We start from the raw sequence: 20,910 nt of genomic DNA, 5'->3' as shown, positions 1-20,910 counted from the left end.
ATTTGGAGACCCTACAATCGAGTAACCCAAGGAGCCTAAGTTTTCATAGTGCTTCTAAAATGCCACTTGTGAGAAATAAAATTTGTACCGTCTGTTCTAAAAGGCACAGATGTTATATTTTATTAGCTTTTCGTGACATATAATGCATTCTACCGTTTTGAAGAGAAATAAAATGCATTATTTTGTTTGAAATTTATGTCTGCGTAAATTTCGTGTTCGCCATCCCAGAGAACATAGATTGTTACTACTACATACCTTTTTAACTATAACAATATCACCTGTCCCGTCTGTCTGTAATCAAATATTGCTTGTTAAATTTCGGTAACCTCAGCTTGTCCTCATCATTGTCTACATCAACCCATCGCTGGATTAAGCCTATATATTCACCCCACTTCCTATGGTCCTGTACTAATCTCTAATCTGTCATTTTCCCGTGACCTAAAAAATTTCATCCACTGAATACTTTTTAACAATGCAAGTGGATTATTGTATTCTTTATGAGTCAACAAAGATCATTAAACCTAACTTTCGCGTTGCATAATTATATGAATGATTTATTTATAAACTTGCACGTGTACAAAAATAATTTACCAGTTGGCTCCACACTAGGCGGCAAGCCTGTCCTGCGGCAGCCAAAAAAAAGGTTAACAATGTTGATTTAAAAAGCCAATGACAATAAGGTTTATTACACATAATCTATTATATAATAAACAATTACAGGTAGGAATAAGGACACTGTCAGTGTGTATTATGACGGTAATTGGCTGAGAAATAATATGGCGGTAGAAGAAGATTTTACCGTAGCTCGCTGAGTCAGTCGCCCAGTGACCACGTACCTTTGTAACAATGTCCAAAACGTCTGGGAAATAAAAATGGCGTTTGCGCGTTTAATACCTCTGTTGTTTAGTATGTAATGTCATCCACCAGCGGGCTGGTCTGGTCTACCAACTGGTCTCTGTGTTTTTTTTAAAGTAGCTATATCATGTCCCACTGCGGGGCAAAAGCCTTCCGAATCTCTTTTCGTGTATCCATGTCTCCGGTCTCAATGAACAATTTCAACTCTGTAGAGTTGAAATTGTTCACATAACCTCAGTTTACATGAAAATTATTAAATTTAAAAAAAGGTGAATGTCAGGCGGGTGACCGATGTCAAATCATAGCCAAGTTTGACGTTAATTTTTAACCTATGCGCCGGCGCCGATTAAATAAATTTACGAAATGGGCGATGTAGTGCGCAGATTAAGGCTTAGTGAGGTTTACTTTTATAATGACGCCAGCTTACGCGGCATCACAGCTCCGAATGACAGAATGACTATGAGACAGAGCGTAAACAAAAAATAGTGCAACTAGTTAAAATTAACAGATTAATATAAGGCTAATGGATCACATTAACTGTTTCGCTGTACATCGTAACTGTAATGGCTGAAATCTCTCAATTTAATTTATTTTCCCCCAATTTATTTAACACCCGTACACTTAAATACTTGTAATTGTTGGAACTTATTAAATGGCGACTTCATTATTAGGATGGCTTGCATTTGTTATAAATCATTGAGATATATCAACAGAAGTGACATGCCAGAGTGCTTTGGCAATCGGTCATTACATTATATTTTAAATGGCTCTACAATTTTAGTCCGAACATTTATTTATTCAGACTAAAACCAAATAGAAATAAAGTATAAAAAAAAAATTTTGACTCTTTCGCAAATTTTTGTTAGTGATTGAATTTAAAGTATGTATTATATTATTTATGAGCCTGTCACGTGGATAATGTCGGACATTTTATCATAGTTCATAATCCATGGACACAAATGTGGCAGTGATCATAATACACTATGTCGCCCACTCAGTATCGGCGAAAAGTTCGCAGAACATTCGCGGTTTTCACAAGTTATTTCACAATAAAACAAGTTATTTTACAAAAACATTTTTACCACAAGCTTCTATTGTCGTCAGTGATATCTGGCTGAGGCGTTAACAAAAACCTGACAGCCTGACAAAAATCAATGTCTGTGCTGTAACCGTTGGGAAGTTCCCTCGTTGGGAGCCGATCCTGGGTGCCCCATCTGGTCATGTTTATCATAATAATGCATTGTCATGAATCTTGCAAGATTTGATTACAGGAAGATAAGCATATATCGGGTCAGGTGAAACTAAATAAAAGCTTGTAATAAAGCTTACATACAAACTACGTTCATTCGCGACGTACGTATCTGTCCGAGTCCGCCTAGTATTTATGCGTCATTAACGTCATTATTCCGAAGTCGTAATGTCGTCTCCACGTATATCTCACATCAGTGTACCGTGTGTACGTTCGTCTAAACTTCTAAACTCATTACCGATGTCGTCAGGCTTAACGATGAGGTTAGAACCCGCTTAAGACTTTTGTCTCGCTCCTAAACTCTAGTTCACACTGAGCGAGTGCTTCGTTCCAGCTGCTTACGATAACTACCGAGTAATCAAGATGGGACTATTACAGACAGTAATAAATTCAAATAGGAAAACCCCTTTATTCCTTTTAGTGGATTAACTTTCAATATGTTCCTGAAATGATCACGTATTTTTACTTCAAAGCAGCATGTAAGCTAATTTATATACCAAAAGACAATCAAGGTCCAAAAGTCTGTAAAAGTGTGTCAAGTAAAAGTGTCTTAATAGTCGTATTTCCTCATGGCTGAGGTCATTGCGTAGAATTAAACACACACAACAAGTTACTTGACATTAGTAATGGAGTGAGCTATTGCCTTCATCATTTCCCACACAAGTTAATAATTAGATTTTCTCACAATGTTTTTCTTCGCCGGAAGCAGAGGTTGTGGTCGATGAAAACTTCTATACATGCGTCAGATTAGCATACAAACTCGTGTGGCATGAGTAGGATGCGAACCTGAGACCTTTTGATCCACAAGCGGGCTTAACCATTACACCACCACCGCTTCGTGCACAAGTACAAGTGTACTTGCCCGTAAACTCGACCACAGTGAACATGTTAAGTTAGGCTGTCCTCCCTCCTCTATATGTTAATTATTTATGATTAAGTTATGCAATTTAAGTCATTGGAGAAGTTGGGAGTCCTGAATATTTCGAGCCATGTCTCGTCATTAGAATGTGTACGGTGATGTGTTGATCAATCAACGTGATTGTAGGGATTAAGGGGATTAATCATACATTTTAAGTGACACTGCGAAGTTACTTACGATCTAAATCCATGATTAATATTTAACCTTTGACATGTTTTTTAACCTTTGACCTCGCGAACACAATATACACTTTTACAAAATTGTGAATATTCAAAAACTACATACTTGATCGATTTTGTTGCCACACGAAGCTCCACGAACTTAAAATTTCTATTAGACGTATCCTACGTACCTTTCAAATTTCATCAAAATCAGACCAACGGTTCGAAAGTTATAGCGTTCAACCTTTGACATGTTTTTGTAATAAAACTGTTTGTTACCTCCCACACTAATCTAATGAACCTGAATGAACTATCTTCTTGAATTTTTGCATACATATAGTTTAGAATATGGAGATGGACGCAAAGTACAATTCATCCCAGAAAAAAGAACTGTTTCTGTGGGAGAGCCGTAGGCAACAGCTAGTTATACAATAATGAGAAAATATTTGTTTTTTTTATTATAAACTCAAATCATCACGATGACCTATGGAATGCTCAAGAAACTAATCGACCCAAAATCGATGCATGGTGAAAAATTACGTGACTCAGCTATGATTTCAAAGCCTGCCAGACGTCAATACTCTTTGATAACGCTGTTCTCATCCCATGGTTTCCTCGTTGATCCACTTTCGGATATAAAGAGGTCCAATTCTAGGACGGGAACCGCACACCCATCTAATCACATCCCGGGTTACATATCGGAACAGTTTATGACTTCATATTCACCTTAGGCAGTTTAGGTCTCGGCTAAATACGATCACATAAAAGCAAATGGGGCCACAAACGCCCCGCCATTAGGGCTTGGGGTCAATCGGGGACGTTATGGCCCTAAGTAGTGGTGTCTTGATCGGGGTTGGGCAGTGGCCCGGATGGAACTGGGCTCTTTACCTGTAAAACGCCCACTTGTTGCTTAGTAGATTTCATCGGCGTTTTTTTTTCTTTATTTCTTATCAAATGTGTTATTGCTAATAGGTTGATACTTGTGTCTCATTCGGGTTTTGTATCTCAATTTTTTTTTAGTAAGTTTATTATACCAACTAATTTTATTAATGCAAATTTGTTCGCATATTCATTTAAATGAGCAACGCAATGCACGACGAAATGCGACGTTGTGCTTGTATGAGTGATTACGATGACTACACAGACCACTAGTATACTCTGTCGCATTTGTCGCTCACTTAGGACATCGACGTCCTAAAGGTGCATCTAGCCTGCTACCAACGGGATAAAAATGGTCCTTTTGAAAAATGACCAGTTTTGGGCCAAACTAAAGGCTGTCATTCTCTATACAGCACTATTAGAAAGAAGGTAAAGTTGTTTTTTTTTTTTTTGGTAAAAAAGATAAATCGAGACTGTTAAGGGTCTACCATTTATGAAGGATAATCAGGTGGTCACTTTATGAAACGAGGAAGGGAGGAAGGAAAACGTGTGTTCAGACATCATGTGTATTATTTATTATGCTACTTCGTGGTTAATAGGTGGGACTTTTGCATCAACAACAAACAAAATCTTGAATTAATAGGCGTTTATTATTTTGCTCCGACTCTAAACACTATTGATTTCAATCGTAATACATTTTCTATAACTAACACCTTAAATTCTTACTACCTACATAATAATGTAATAGTTTCAAGTTTATTTAGTTTAAAATAATAGTTTTTATGTAATGTAAGATAAGTCCATTAATTGATTTTTCTTAAATATTTTAAATTTAATATTACTAATTCTAAAAACTGCTGATTGAGATTAAAAGCATTAAATGCCAATATAATAATTAATTTCTCATAATTTTGGATTTGTAAACATGTAGATCTTTGTATGTCAATCACGTGAAATCTACTCGATGCATTTGGCACCCAAGTATAAAATAACATATCACCCACAAGGTACCCCTTTTAGCCCATAAATATTTTTATATTTCAAAATTCGGATGGATGTTCGGCCATTACTGACTTCCATAGCCGTTCCGTTTCACCTTAACATAAGTCACAATAAATTTATTGCGTGGTTCCCCCTAATTCGAACGTAAAACTAAACGGGCGTATAATTTGAACATAGGTAACCCTATTTCCTTTGTAATGAGAGGAGGTTTATATGATGTTTAAATGTTTCCAACATCGTTCATTAGTTTTTATTGTTAGCAATGTTTCCGGGAGCTTTTACTGTAATCTTTAGAGTTAAAATAACAAATATGTAAAATCCAGATAATTAGGTTGCAAGTGAAAGATATAATTATAATTTTTTCCTTAACATTATTCGAATAATATATTTGCCAAACGCCGCCGTAATACGGAACAAATACGGGACAGATTACTCAAATACGATCCCCCATATACGGGACATAGTGCAACTCTTTAAGTACATGTAGCAAGTACATGATGTAAGTACAGTCTGCCACAGAGAAATCTGACCCCTAAGAGATGGTGTTCAAATCGCGGGGGGTCAGATTTCTCTGTGGCAGACTGTACACAGGATATACTGTTCCTCACGTACACGACAAACAAGAAAATCGTTTCAAATCCCCGCGATCGATTCGTTCTATTAATAGACCGCTTTACGACCAAACCCTTCAATGTTCGAACATCCTTACATATTATAAAAAGAAATTCCCCTGTCGCGTCTGTCTCTATGAACGCGATAAACTCAAAAACTACCAGACACATCCTTAACAGCCGATATTCAACAATAGCAACTCCAAAGAGTCTTGACGTCAGTCATGCAACCGGTTACAAAGGCATAGCCAAATCTTCAAAACTTAATATTTGATTTGTTTACGTGAACCCTGGGCTTCGGGGCGTCATAGCCCCGAATTTAGCCGAGAAAATACGAAGATGACAGAGAGAGACAAGAGAGTTTAAAAATAAAAATTATAATTAATTACAACTTATGTCATGACTATTACCAAGGTCTTGTTAGTGGGTCGAAACAGCGAAAGTACAGAATTGAGGTTACATCGAAAGCAAGTTAAGGTCAGTGGTACAAGGTCACTATACAGATGTCATATTTACGACAAGAACAACAGTCTGACAACTTAAAAGATTTATTTATTTATGACGTACAAATAAAACTGGACTTCTTATATCCATAATAATATTACTCGTATGAATGCGAAAGCCTTTGATTTGAAAGATTTTAAGACAGTCATTATTACAGTTTCTGTGTATGTCACTTCTTTACAAACAACTTTCTTCAACAAACTTCTTTCTTTTTTATAAACAGGGAAGGGGAAATATGTATGTTACGTTATATTTATAAAAAGTAATTATGTAGGTAAATTACGTTAATTGAATAAACCAGTCGTCGTCTATACGACTATGTTAGATTAAGACGCCCTGCTACACTTTCTGTTTGTCTCGTATCAAAATCGGCCCAGTGGTAGAGGGGGCCGATTTTGATGAAATTTGGATTAGATATAATTGACGAGTCGGGGTCAAAAACAAGCAACCGCGGGCTGAAAATACTTATTATTTGATGGTTTCACTTGTGTGTGTGTCTGTTCGAAGTGTTTATACTTCTGAAGAAGATTTTCTCTGTTGCGGTTCTATTTTTAAAATCTTTGTCTACCAACAAATTTAGATATTTTTGTAAAAATTATTTATACCTTATCAATTTACAGACACAAACCGCCATTATCTCCGAGCACTCAAATCATACACTCACAACAAACAATTCAAACACATTGTTTTACGCAAGAACATTACAATTTATGTAATTATTTATTTATGCAATTCAATTTTACGCTTCTAGCATTATTGATCCTGACGTATTTTTACTATATATACGCATTTACGTAATATAAAATTCTCTGTGAAATTGAAATTACGAAATACTGAAATAAACACACGAAGCACGTCGAGACATCCACAAGTTGTTTGATGTTTTTGTATAAACTTTTCTTTGATATTATTTTCAAACAATGTACAACAAGAATACACAAAGATTTGTGTTTAGTCTTACTATTTATAACGAATTCTGTAATTGGCCTTTCTTATTTTGTAAGCTGAACCGATTTTTATCAAACATATCTAAGAACCACCGCATAAAAATTTGCTGTCAAATAAAAAAACCGCATCCAAATCGGTTCACCCGTTGACGAGCTACGGTGCCACGTACACAGACAGACACTTAGCGGTCAGACTTATAACACCCCTTTTTTGCGTCGGGGTTAAAAATAACGCAAAGAACAAGTTTCTATCACAAATACAGATCACTTTCCAACGGCGAAACAATAAAATGTATAAAATATTCAGTCGACACACAACCTTGACTATTCCTTTCTCTTTCTGCGCCCTCGCTTTTGCAGTTTTAGATCGTATCTACATTTTATCCATATTCCTGAACTAGCTTAAGCCCGCGGCTTCGCCCGCGTTAATTTCGTGCGTCCGCTAATATCTTATTATTGTCAGTATCTCGAGTTCTAAGCAACGTATCGCGATGAAACCTATACCAGATTTTAATAGACTATCCCTTATGCAGTTGTAAAAAACAGCATCAAGTTACATTCAGTTGTTTTTGCGAACAAACATGCAGACATACATAAAACCTTATAAAAAAAATATATAAAAAAATTATTTGCCCTAAAACAGGACTACTCCAAAACTTCCCGAGGATGTCTCAAAAGACAAACGTAGTCTTGGCAGCCGATGTGCAACAATAACATTCCCAAAGAGGGTTGACATCAAACAGGCGGTAGTAAAATCACAGTGAAATCATCAACATTTTTTGGTTAACGTTTAAGTGAATCCCACACTTCAGAGCGTCACACCCCCAAATTAAACGGTAAATATGAGAGAGAGATGTGAGGTAGAGAGGGAGACAATACAATATGCATTAGCGCTGCTTGCAATAGTAGCTTCTATGCAAATCCGCGAACAATATACGAGTATATATTTATTTATTCAGCAATCTGATGAAGGTTATTAAGTCTAAATTTGCATAAACTAGTAAAACCGTACTTCCGTCAACAATGTTATACCCTTCGTCGTTGTTTTTTAAATTCAAATGGCGACGGAGTCTATATATGGTATAAGACTGTTGTAGCAAATGCTCACAAAGAATATCTTTATATATTACTAGCTTATGCCCGTGGCTGCGACCGCATTTATTTCGATCACATTTGATTCGATTTTGCTCAAACTATCAAATCGCAACGTATTGCGATGAAAAGTAATTTTTTGAGAAATTATAGATAAAAATGATTCTGATTCTGAAACCTAAATACCAGATTTTAAGTTAGTATAGTATAAAACCTCATCAAATTCCATCCAGTAGTTTTTGCGTGATGCGCGAACAAACATATAGACAGATTCTGAAATAATTTGTTTTGGCTTTTATTAGTCCCGTAAAGATCCCCCAAAATTATTTTTCTTTAATATTATGTATAGATATAGTTAAAAAGGTCAAGTAAGTCTGCTCAAAAACTGCCGAACAGATTTATGTTCGGTTTTCACCGATTGATAGAAGAGGAATATTTAAAGTATAATAAATTATGGTTTTACCCAAACGAAGCCAGGACATACCGCCACTATTTATTTCAACATTGGATAGATTTACTTCACAGATGCCGCTCTAGCACCGCTCGATAAGAACAAATCGTACAAATTGTACGTTGATTTTAACCGGCTCGCCGCTGACGTTTAGGCAAAATGGCGCACCTTGCGTTTTTCTGTGCACATTAAAGTTAACGTCAAAATTGACGGTGCAACCCTCTGAACTCACCTTTAGTCTTTTCTCATTGTCATTGTTTAAATCTAAAAAATGTTTTTGTCTACTTCAAAAAGTTACATCAAAAATTCAGAATACCTGTTCGTCTAGAAATTATTATTTTTAACATCGAATAATAAAAAGAATATAATAAGAATACACAACATTTTCTAAATTACATTTCAAAACAATTTTTTCTAAATTATTTTTATACAAGAAAATTATTATAAAAAGTCTTAAAACTAAACAGGGGCAGCCGCATTCACGCGTCGTATTTCGCGGGAAAACTAATTATTTCTCACTTTCAAGCCATTTGTTTCCTTTCAGAGGCCGCCATTGTTTTTCATCCCGAAGTAAATTAAAAATATTTTTTTGTCGCCCAAGTGTGTAAATGAGATACTTTGTTCAGTGCGGTGGATGGAACTTGTGTTGCGTTTTGTTATAACGTCGCGATTTTCATTTCCAATTTATTCAAAGAGCATAAGGGTATATTATAGTTATCGTTATATCCTCAAGGATATGTGTGCCACGTGTGTTTAAGTGAGACTTTATTCAAGTCGCCCAAAGGCATCTGACACGACTATTACGACTACCTAAACGCATTTAGTGGCATGTAAACAGACAATCCTCTGATAACTAAGGATGATGATGTGCGTAAAAGAGTGAAAGAGAAGATGTTGGAAAGAGAGCTCCAAATCTCGACGAAGAAAATCACTGTAAAAACGGTGCAAAGGAATGTATCCTTTGGGCATAACTCGAAATATAATCTAAGCAGCAATTGTAATTTCTAAAGCGGTTGACATTTAATTTCGCTTGGCTTGAAATAAATATGGTGTTACTCGGACAAAAACCCATGCAAATTATGCCATCGTAAATAAATAATTTCTGTCTCTCGTCAAAAATGAAACGAACGAATCTGGCATCTGATAAATAGTCTATTTCACTGTAATACTCGATGTTCACCGTTCGTTACCACTACGAATGGGGCTGTAATTAAAGGGTTGTAATTGAAATGGCTGCGCTGCTATCAATTGGCCGTCGACTACACCTCAGTGTAACATATGTGTGTGCACTTGTCTTTGTTTTTAGTTTCAATTGCAAAATTCATGTGATACAGAAGTATATATACATATACATTAATTTCGCAAAAAATACTAGAAAAGTAATAAAGTACTAGAACTTAACATTATTCTAAGCCTGTTTTGATTATGCTTGTGAAATTTATTTTATTTTTTATCTACTAATGATGAGGTGCACCACCTTTAAGTTGCGTGCGGCCGTCGTTTCGACAAAATGGCGTACTTTGTGTTTATCTGCAGAAATGGAAAAATGGAAAAGGCTACAGAAAAAACCCTTATATTATGAGACAGAAATAGTTTAAATGGATTTGTTATACTTACATGTAACACATGCTTTTTAACTTTATTTTTGAAAGTAATAATGACATGAAAAAATTCTGAAATAACAAATCTTAACCATTTAAATAGATGCTTGATTATTTTCATAAAACATAGTTTCTTGCTTGTATGTTGATTAGTTGAGACCTCCTACTCTCTAATCTCTCTAATGAAAATACTGTACGTCGACTGGCGTGGTCTCGATAGCTCAGTGGTCAAGACACTGTGCCGGATACAGGGGCGCGGGTTCAATTCCCGCTCATTTTCATCTTTCAATCTTAATTCCCGCTTGATTCTAGAATTATTTCATCTCATTATTTGCTATTTAATGTTAATAAGTTATTTAATTAATGTTATAATTGTTACAGGTAATTCGTCTACGAAACTGAAAACTGAAGTTATTATAAATGATGCTAAATTATTATCTTAAAGGTAGTGTCAGAGTTCAAACTAATTAATATTTGATTCATACCTCAATAAATTATACTTACGTCATACTACTTACCTTATATTAATACTTATTAACTTTGTCATAAGTAAATACATTTTTTCCCAATGATAGTATATTTCAATCGAATAGATATCCATCAAAAAGTTTTGATTTTATATCAAAACTTTAATCAGAAAGTCATAAAATGAGCAACGAGTTATTGAATGGAAAACTCCCAAAGATTTTTAGTCATTCTTCTAACATATTACAATGCAAAACCCACAAGTTTGTCTTTTAGTCAAATTGTAGATTGGTTACTATATTCTCACTACCAATTTTAACATCGACTTGTTCGTTTGTAACAACTTTTAAAATAAATACATACGAGTAAATTAAAATTATCATTTTTCATCAACTAGTTAACACATGTAACTAGTTGTTCGCCGCGAACTTAACACACAATGAATTCTTACAAAATTGTGAATACTTCAAAAACGACTGAAACTATTTTGATGCTCCACGAACTTAAATTTCATCAAAATCGGGCCAAGGTTCGAAAGTTATCGCCTAGAAACAAACAAACAAACATACATACAAAAAAATTATTATAATATTTTTGCCCCAAGTCTCGTTGACCTCGCTCGCTCGGTCAATTAATTGATTATGGTTATAAAGGTGGGATGCACCGCCATTGACCTTAACATTAACGTGCGCACAAAAACGCAAAATATTTTTGTCTAAACGTCAGCGGCGCGCCGATTACAGTCAATGTCAAATTGACGGTGCAACTCACCCTAATTTTATTGAGTAGCAATTCGAAATCAATCATACATAATCAGCTTATCTCATCTAATAAACGTTGGAATCTGTTTGCAATGAACGGCTAAGCGTTATTGTAAATCGTAAATTGTGTCTCGATTCGTATTCGATGTAATAATAGGATTATCTACTACGAGTATACTTATACTGGTTTATATCTACATTGTTTTAATTACCTGAAATATATCGGGTACATATTATAAACCCTTACCGCCAATGCCAGTTTAGCTTCAGATAAAACAGCGTAGCGCCACATAACATAGCTTAGTACAGCTTCTATCGACTCCAGTCCTTAATACATCATGGCTCCGGCAATAAACAATAGTTTGTATGCAAGTACATGTCATTTAATGTTCATAAGGCCGTTACAGTTTAGGGCGCCATAATCAGAGGCATATCTACTAGCATAGGTCGTTTCTTTCTTGATGGCAATTCTGTATGCCAGCCGCGGAGTCGGGCCGGGATATAGAGGTTTTATTGGGTCCGTAATTAGGTCGAAATCGTGTGGTATACGCATAAAGGAATAATGAAGCAAATATTGTTGGTTGTACCATCATCTTAAGCTTAATATTAGTACCTATTGTATCATCAAATGTGTCATATTGAGTAAGGTGAGTAAGTCATAAAGTGAACAATAAACTTTAATTAAGAACAAGTTATTTTAATATACCCAATGCGAGGGTAATTATCTTCTTTCTGAATGTTTGAGTATTGCGTGAGATTGGGAATCTACGATGGGTTTTAATGAAGTCATCGTTTTCAACCTATATATCAATTGGTTTTTTATATTATTATTGGTTTGCACAGCCGCCATGTTCGTTTTTTTTAACATCAACTATCTAAAAATACTCGGGCAGCTAAGACGAATGAACGATACATCAATTTATGTAAATACCTTTCCTTTGCAGTCGGGTAATGAGAGGAGAGAAACACTCCTGCTATCTGATTGGCTAAAATGAAAGAATCACAAGTCGATTTATAAAGACCCAATTGTCTTCCAACTATATCGGCTCTTTCATGCAACTTCACAGCTAATACTGTGGGTATGATTGATTATGATTGAACTTCGAGTCGATCAATTTTTCAAGGGGCATTTTTCAAACGGTTTTTTGTCATCACAAACAATGGCCAATAAAGTGGGATGGATCCAGAGATGTCTAATATATAGAGCAGACATACACCGCTCAACTGCATTCGGATATGAACTGTTCGATAACTATTACGTTATGTTATAAATTTTTCTTCTACTTATCTCTAAAATAAATTTGAAATAAGGTCAATTTCGTTTTCATCTCCCAAACCGAAGACAAAACTTTTAGTCGTTTCCTCAATTCAAGTTTGACATATTCACACTTTTTGCATCCGAGGTTAAAAGGATTTCTTCCTCTTCATAGTCGTATTCCTCATGGCTGAGGGTCGTGGTCATTACATGGAATGAAACACACACAACAACTTTCTTGGCAAAATGGAGTGATTTGCCATTGCCTTCTCCATTTCACAATAAGTTCATAATAATCAACCAGTGTGCAGGTTTCCTCACGATGTTTTCCTTCACCGGAAGCAAGTGGTGGTCGATGAAAACTACTATATATGAGTCAGATTTGTATACAAACTAATGTGGCACGAGTAGGTTTCGAACCTGGGACCTTTCGATCCACAGGCGGGCGTCTTAACCATTACACCACCACCGCTTCACGTGTCTTTACATCCTTTAAATCCTTCTTCCATATCATACTTAAATACTGTTTATATATGTAATTTATGTTTTTATTCCGACAATTTATTTTGAATTATTTAAGCACTTACATGTAAATAAACACGCGTGCGGAGCCGGTCGCGTCGCTAGTTACCATATGAAATAATTATTTATTTTTATAAAATCTTGAAACTGTAAAATTGTATTTTATTGAGTATGTAAACTCTATGCGTAGTACTCATCGGACTGCGAATTTTCAGGCGTTGCTTTGTTCAAAGCTATGAATGCAATAGTGAGGTCTATTTGAACTGTGAAATGAATGTGACTATCTCTCATGGCCTGGCACCTTGCTAGTTTTGTCTACACCAAAACCTCACATGTGTGCTTTCATCTAATGAACCCTGAGTTCCGGAGCTCAACGGCTGAGGAGGCAACAGGGAAAACGCTCGGATGAGAAAGAATGACGCCCCAAAATCCTGGTTTCGCGTAGAAAAGTGCCTTGAAAATCTGAAGATTCGGCTGTGATTTCACGGCCTGCCTGAATGCCTGCCAACTCTTTGGGAATTCTGTTGTCGCCTGTCAGCTGTTTAGGCTACACCGTGAATTTTCTGCTAAGTATTTGTCAGTCGATGTAATTTATAACTACCCATTTATTTTCACACTACATACGTATACCTATAACATAATTAAAACATTTGTAATCTTTTTCGTTCGTACTTGACTTTTACATAATATAATAATTAATAGACGATGAACTGTAAATATATTAGGACAAATCACACAGATTGAGCTAGCCCCAAAGTAAGTTCGAGACTTGTGTTATGGAATACTAACTCAACGATAGTATATTTTATAACAAATACATATATAAACATCTAAGACCCGGATCAATCAGAAAAAGATCATTTTCAATCATGACCCGACCGGGGATCGAACCCAGGACCTCTCGGTTCAGTGGCAAGAACTTTACCACTGCGCCACCGAGGTCGTCACTCAATTTCATCGTCGTCAATTATATTAATATTTTCACACACTACTTGGAAAGTTTGGGACCCCTGCTTTTAAAGCTACACTGTAAATAAAAGCGCAAAAGTTAAATTCCATCTAAAAAGCTCCATATCCATTACTCAGAGAGCTTTCCCTTCATTAGCTTTTCCACTAAAAGGTTGGTGTAGTAAAATACTCATAATATAAGATTTCCTTCCGAGTTTCGCTCACAAAACAATTTAAAAATGTTCTCCACACAACACCGACTTTTAAATATTAAGAGTGGGCTACCCCAAGCAACTTTGACATTACCTTTAACCTTGAATATGAACAAGTACGAAAAGAAAAAAAAACATAATAAAATCTCAGTAATTTATTTATTTATTGGTGCACACAACAGTTTACAACTTATACATTCTTATGGTTAAAAAAAAAAAGAATCAGCAGCTGCTTGTAAGACCAAAAGTGCACACAGCATGAAAAAGATTATTATTCTAACAGGAAGACATGTGTATGACAGTAAATAATATAGTGATGATAATAGTAAGAAGATGTGAAAATTTAATGCAATAAATTAAATTAAAAAATTAAAAATAAAAAAGCCAAAAGAATTGTGTGAAACTAAGAGATTTTGCAAGCGAACTTTGCAATTAGTGGCAGGTAGTTGCATACACACTAGCCCACTAAACTGTCCACCATTGTGTAATGTGTAGGTTTCCTCACGATGTTTTCCTTCACCGGAAGCAAGTGATGGTCTATGAAAACTACTATAGGTAATGATTGGTATACAAACTCATATGGCACGAGGTGGCTACGAACCTGAGACCTTTCGATCCACAGGTCTTAACCATAACACTACCACCGCTTCACACTTCGCTTTACCACAATATATATATATATACTATATATATATATATATATATATATATATATATATATATATATATTATTTACGAGTATTATCATAAATATGTAGTACAAATTCAATTTACAAAATTTTACTACTTTAGACGCTTGTAAAACGCTTTCAAAATGCTTAAATTAAATTTAAAATCCGTGCATTTTCAAGAGGCTTCCACAGAATCGCTTGAATGGAATTCGAAATGGTTGAAAAGGTTGAAAAAAAACAAAGATGCGTGCTGAAAAAAAAATGTTTTTACTTAAATTGAACTGCAAATAATGACTCGCGTTTTGGTTTATTACTGTGGTTCTACAATGTAAATTTCAAGGCACTAATGTTTTTTTTTTTACATAGCTTTAACTATTACCCGCGGTTTTGCCCGCGTGAATTTCCCACGGGAAATGTACTTTTTTCCAGAATGAAAAGTAGAACATGTTCTTCGCCATATTCTTAACTAAAACTACGTACTCATTACTAAAATTATTTAATTTATTATTAACTTTTTTCCCAACTTTCAATTCACTCTCTCTCTTTTTCTCATCTTCGCATGATCACTATTCATTCGGGGCTGTAACGTTACGAAGCCACTAAGATTTTTTACGCCAATAATAAATATTGAAATTTGAAGATTTTTCAGTGATTTTACATTCGACCGCCTGCTGACGTCAACCCATTTTGGGAATGCTATTTTAGCCTATCAGCTTCCAAGGGTATTTGTCTTTTCTCCTCATACGACATCTGCGTGAGGACATGGAGTGGTCCCATTTTAGGGCGGAAACACAATACAGTTAATTTTTTAATACTACCTATCTAAAGTAAGTACCTATATACGTCAATATTTTCCTAAGTTTCTTTTGGCATAGTACCAAAAAAGGCGACCTCAACTCGACTCCCACCTCAAAGTCGTAAATCATGTACAATATCACCAAATACTTTTCACATTTATTCAGTATTACGAAGGTACATTAATCACCATTCTATTTCAGCTCGAATCTGAATGTGACCCAACCGTAACTCGTAATCATTTTTCAGGTTAATTTACGCCGTTTGGCTTAAAAACCTGTCAAAAACCATCAAGCACTTCTATTGCAAATATATTAATTACTTATAACTTTAGGAAATTTCTTTATAGTTATCAGAGAAGACATTTCGATTAATAGAGTATGCATTCTATTAAGAAAGCTGGGGTTTTCGTATGATGTTTTATGTTTTCCCTTCAGTGTCTTTTTCGAGGCTCAAGCTATTATCAAAAGAAGTATCAAACTTGAGTAGAAAAAATAAAAACAAATATCTAAGATCCGCACTACAGATTTTTTTCAATTTAGGCTTACTATTCTTGTTCCTTTTTTAAATGAAAAAGCGTCTAATTTGCTATAATTATATAATAAGTGTTACTGCACTGTTAATGATCAAATTAAGTGAATATAATTCATTACCTTGAGTTCTCACCTGAGACCGGGTTTGCAGCCATTTTAGTATAAACTCACCCTTATAATTTCATAATTTACTGAGACGTAAAAAGCTAATTAAAATTTCGTATGCACGCTTAATGGCACCTGCTTGTTTACACCGCTCGTAAACTGCTCTCCGAAATATATGAAGCGTGGATGATACTCTTTAATATTAAAGATAAAATAACGCTTAATTTTCGTATATATCCTCCATTGTTTCACCATTGATTATATATTGAGTGAGTTGCTGCGCAGGTTAAAGTTGACGTCAAAGTTGACTGGTGCAACTCACCCTAAGTAGTAACTCTTTCTTGGACTCTTAATCCTTAAACAAGTTTTTTTTTTTTTACAAAAATATCATTTTGACGCTATTTGTTTTCGTTTCAACGCGTGACAAAAAAAAAGCATTTCTGTGTCTGTTGAGGAGTTCCCATCGCTAAAAGTGGATTCTGTGAGCACCATCAGACCTTGCTCATCATAAAAATTAACATGGAAAATATCAATTCTATATAACAAGAGAAATTAAATTAACTTGCCACACAACTTTTAAAAGAAATAGAATCATAAGAAAGGAATATTTTATTTTTACATGAGACAATGACAATGAGAGCAATTTCTGTAAAGTTTTCGTCATAAACACACAGAAATCATCATCGGCCCACCCTTATGTCAACTGTATGTGTGGTCGGTACAGCATGTCAGTCTCCTCCACTTCTCCCTCTCTGATTTAACCGATCTGTTACTTCATTTTTAGCCATATCCTGCCTGACGCACTCAATCCACCTCTTCTTCGACCTGCAACTACTTCTGTTCCCATTCAACTTAAAATCCACAACCTTTCTTACAAAGTTATTTCCCTCCCTTCTCATAACGTGACTATAAACTCACAGAATTATTAATCAAAAATGTACTTCACTTCCACTTGCAAGAGTTGCATCAAATTACGCGTCAAAAATCCCTATAGAGAGCGTACACATACACCTCATAATCCCGGCATTAGCACTGCCAGCTGCAGGCAGATCTAACTGGTTTAGACCGGATTTTTCCGCTTATTCGAACGCAAACACAGTCTTATCTCTTACATTTTTCGTCCTCTGAATTTATTTTACTTGCAAGACAATTTTTCCAGTCTTGTTCGTGCCAAATTTAATAGTTTCTCGTTTATGTGTTCAATTTTTTTTTACTTTCAACAAGTTCTTCACTGCAATGCGTATTTTAAGTACACCTATAATTAAATTTGTTTATGTTAATGAATTCAGAGCTAATGATGAAAAAAGATAACACGACACGAAAATAAGGACTTTATTGTAAATTCAAATTCAAAATTCAAATCATTTATTCAGAAATTAGACCTTCACAGGCACTTTTTCTCGTCAACTTTTATATTTATAGTTATTTCTCACAAGCTACAAACTACTGGCATTTCGGAACGACCAGTGCTGAGAAGAAATGCCGAAAGAAACTCATTTGAACAGTGTTGGTCCCTATTATGCCAGAAGGGCTTACCATTATTGTTTCTTACAATGTTTTTTTTTTCTAATAATATATAAAAGTACATAATGTACATAGTCAAAAGGTATATCAAAACAGGTTATGATTGTGATCCGAGTGCTGATTATAATATATATATATATATCGATGTGAAACACAATTAACTTACATAAAAATATATGAGAAATATGTATGGTGGTTATCTATTATAAGTTGCGGAGCTTCGCTTTCCGGACGTCCCCTCATAACTTACCATTATCTTGGGTTCTAAGCAATGTATCGCGATGAAATCTATACAAGAAATTAAGTTAGACCTTCCGCTATACAAATTAATAAACCGCATCAAATTCCACTCAGTAGTTTTTGCGTGATGCGCAAAGAAAACAGAATAAAAATTTAAATAAAAACAATGTTTTTCCTTCTATTAGCCCCAAAACAAAATTACATGGATCTCACAACTTTTTACGGTAGAAAAACTGAGTTGCAAGACTTGAGTTTTTTACATCATGTTTTTGATGGCATAGATAGATTACTGGATAAAATTCGACATCTCTCTTATTTTTGTATGAATTAAAAATACATAGGTAAATATCTCTCTCCGAATATGCCTAATGTGATTTTCGCAAATGTATGAGATTGAGAACCTCTCCAGTTCCATTATAGACGCCATATTTATTCTGATTGTAAATTCTCATCAACGCGAGTGCTCTGAATATTTACATTATTATTTTCATACCTATATGTTGAATATGTTTGTAATATAAAGATTTCTCTTCGAAGATTGAGTAAACATTATATTTGCTTATATATTATTACGTTAATGAAATATGTACATATTATAAAACTATAATTTTATTAGCTATGATGAGATGTATTATGGGACTAATAGAATCCAAAACAATTCTTTTTAGAATTTTTGTTCTATGTTTCTTCGCGCATTACGCAATAACTACTGAATGAGATTTTAGGCTGTTAATTGTATAGTCGATCGAACTTGATTTCAAAAACTCCCAGCTAACCATTAGAACAAACAGAACTACTTGAATATAAAACACACGACATAAATACGTATATAAAACAACATTGATACATAAAGATACATACAAAAAATTCTGATAACGATTTATGAGAGAGAAAAAATAAAGTATTAAAAAGAGAGTGTCCAGGAGGAGAACTGAACTCTTCCCTTTTCTTGAAAGAAAATCTAGTATTTAAACTGTTTATATTATCTATACTATTATTATAAAGAGGTAAGCGTTTGTGAGTATGTTTGAGGAGGGTAATCTCCGTAACTACTGAACCGATTTAAAAATTTAAATTTAATTTAAATTAAATTAATTTAAATTAAATTCCCCCGGGAGCGAAGCCCCGGGCAACATCTAGTGGCTTATAATTTACAAATATCTGAAGAAGATCGCCTAAGCAAGGTGCCCATCACATAGGTATTTTTAATTTGTAAGTTTTTATATATTACTTTTAAGATTTAGATAGGTAGTTTTTAGTTAAAATATTTTGTGTGTATTTAAAGTAGTTCTTATAAATATTTAATTTCTAATACATTGAATAAATTCACTTATTTTTACATTTTTCTTCATAGTCGTATTACTCATGACTGAGGGTGGTGGTCATTACATGGAACGAAACACACGTAACAACTTTCTTGGCATTATTAATGGAGTGGTTTGCCATTGCCTTCTCCACTCCACAATTTTACATTAGCTTAGTTATATGAATAAAAAGGTTGTATAACAACATAGTACGGATTTAAAGTAAAACCTTTTTGCCGCAAGATATTAATAATACACGCGATTAAACTAGAAAAACTGTGTAATCCGGCGGATTTTAAAAAACCTGTGTGTTTGCAGATGGTGTTAAAGTGTATGTAGTGATTGCGAGGCATATTTGATTTTGATACTAATAGATGTTTTGTGGTTCCAGATCCACTACTTTTATAAGTAAAGTAGATATTCTAGTCCTTTTAGTGTCCAAAAAAATGAAAAAACGGAACACTTATAGTGAATGTAATGTACGGTACCCTCTTCACGCGAGTTCAACTCGCACTTGACCGGTTTTTTATGCCTCATGAGGTAGACTGCTCGTGTCTCCGACACAAGTATTTTGGGTATCAGGCTTGTTGGTAGAGTATCTCAAATAGTAACTGATTGCTAGACCAACGCTCGTGAAAATAAAATATGCAAAGTCCTTAAAGTTAAAATTTTAATAGTGGGTTGCACAATTTTTAATAAAAAATAAATAAATCATATTTGACTTGTGCAATGCACTATAAGTATGAGTAGTAACATTCAACATTGACAAAATGGCTTACTTGGCGTTTTACTGCGAAGGTTAAATTTAACGTCTAAGTTAACTGGTGCATCCATCAAACGAATACTATCATGAGTTCTATATAAAGATTGGACTTGGCAGCCCAATATGTTTTTATGTCTGTTTTTAGTTCGAATTAGTTATTTTTCTGACAACTTCCGCTCGACCAAGTTTTGGGCGAACAAATATAAACGGGAAAGTCTAAGTTCATTTCCTTTGTGGAGACAAAGAGAGAAAAAAATATACGCTATTACATCTGCCTTAGTAAGTATTCCGGAATTATCTGGAATTCTTGTAAACAAGAGGAAACTCTTGGAGAAACACGGTGAATGGAATAATTGAAAAAAGCGAAAACATTTTGATTTTGGTACGCAGTCAGCAATAATCCGCAAGCACGAAAGTGATTAAAAATTAATCGGGCAACACTCAACGCCCCACACTAAGTACAAAGTTGTAAGCTTGTAGCGGTAAGGTAGGTAAGGCCGCGCTGGAAATCGAACCGAGGCCCTTCAGATAGCGGACGGGC

At 34.8% G+C, this 20,910-nt stretch overlaps 1 protein-coding gene across 20 annotated transcripts in view; it reads left to right on the top strand.

The window, feature by feature from the left end:
* Nucleotides 1-20,910, top strand: part of brat (brain tumor) — a 357,328-nt gene that overhangs the window by 175,046 nt on the left and 161,372 nt on the right. The gene's annotated exons all lie outside the window — the stretch shown is intronic.

Source organism: Plodia interpunctella, chromosome 20, assembly GCF_027563975.2.
Source record: "Plodia interpunctella isolate USDA-ARS_2022_Savannah chromosome 20, ilPloInte3.2, whole genome shotgun sequence".
NCBI classification, from domain to species: domain Eukaryota; kingdom Metazoa; phylum Arthropoda; class Insecta; order Lepidoptera; family Pyralidae; genus Plodia; species Plodia interpunctella.
The sequence above is the reverse complement of the archived record's forward strand: the minus strand, read 5'-3'. Positions and strand labels throughout refer to the sequence as shown.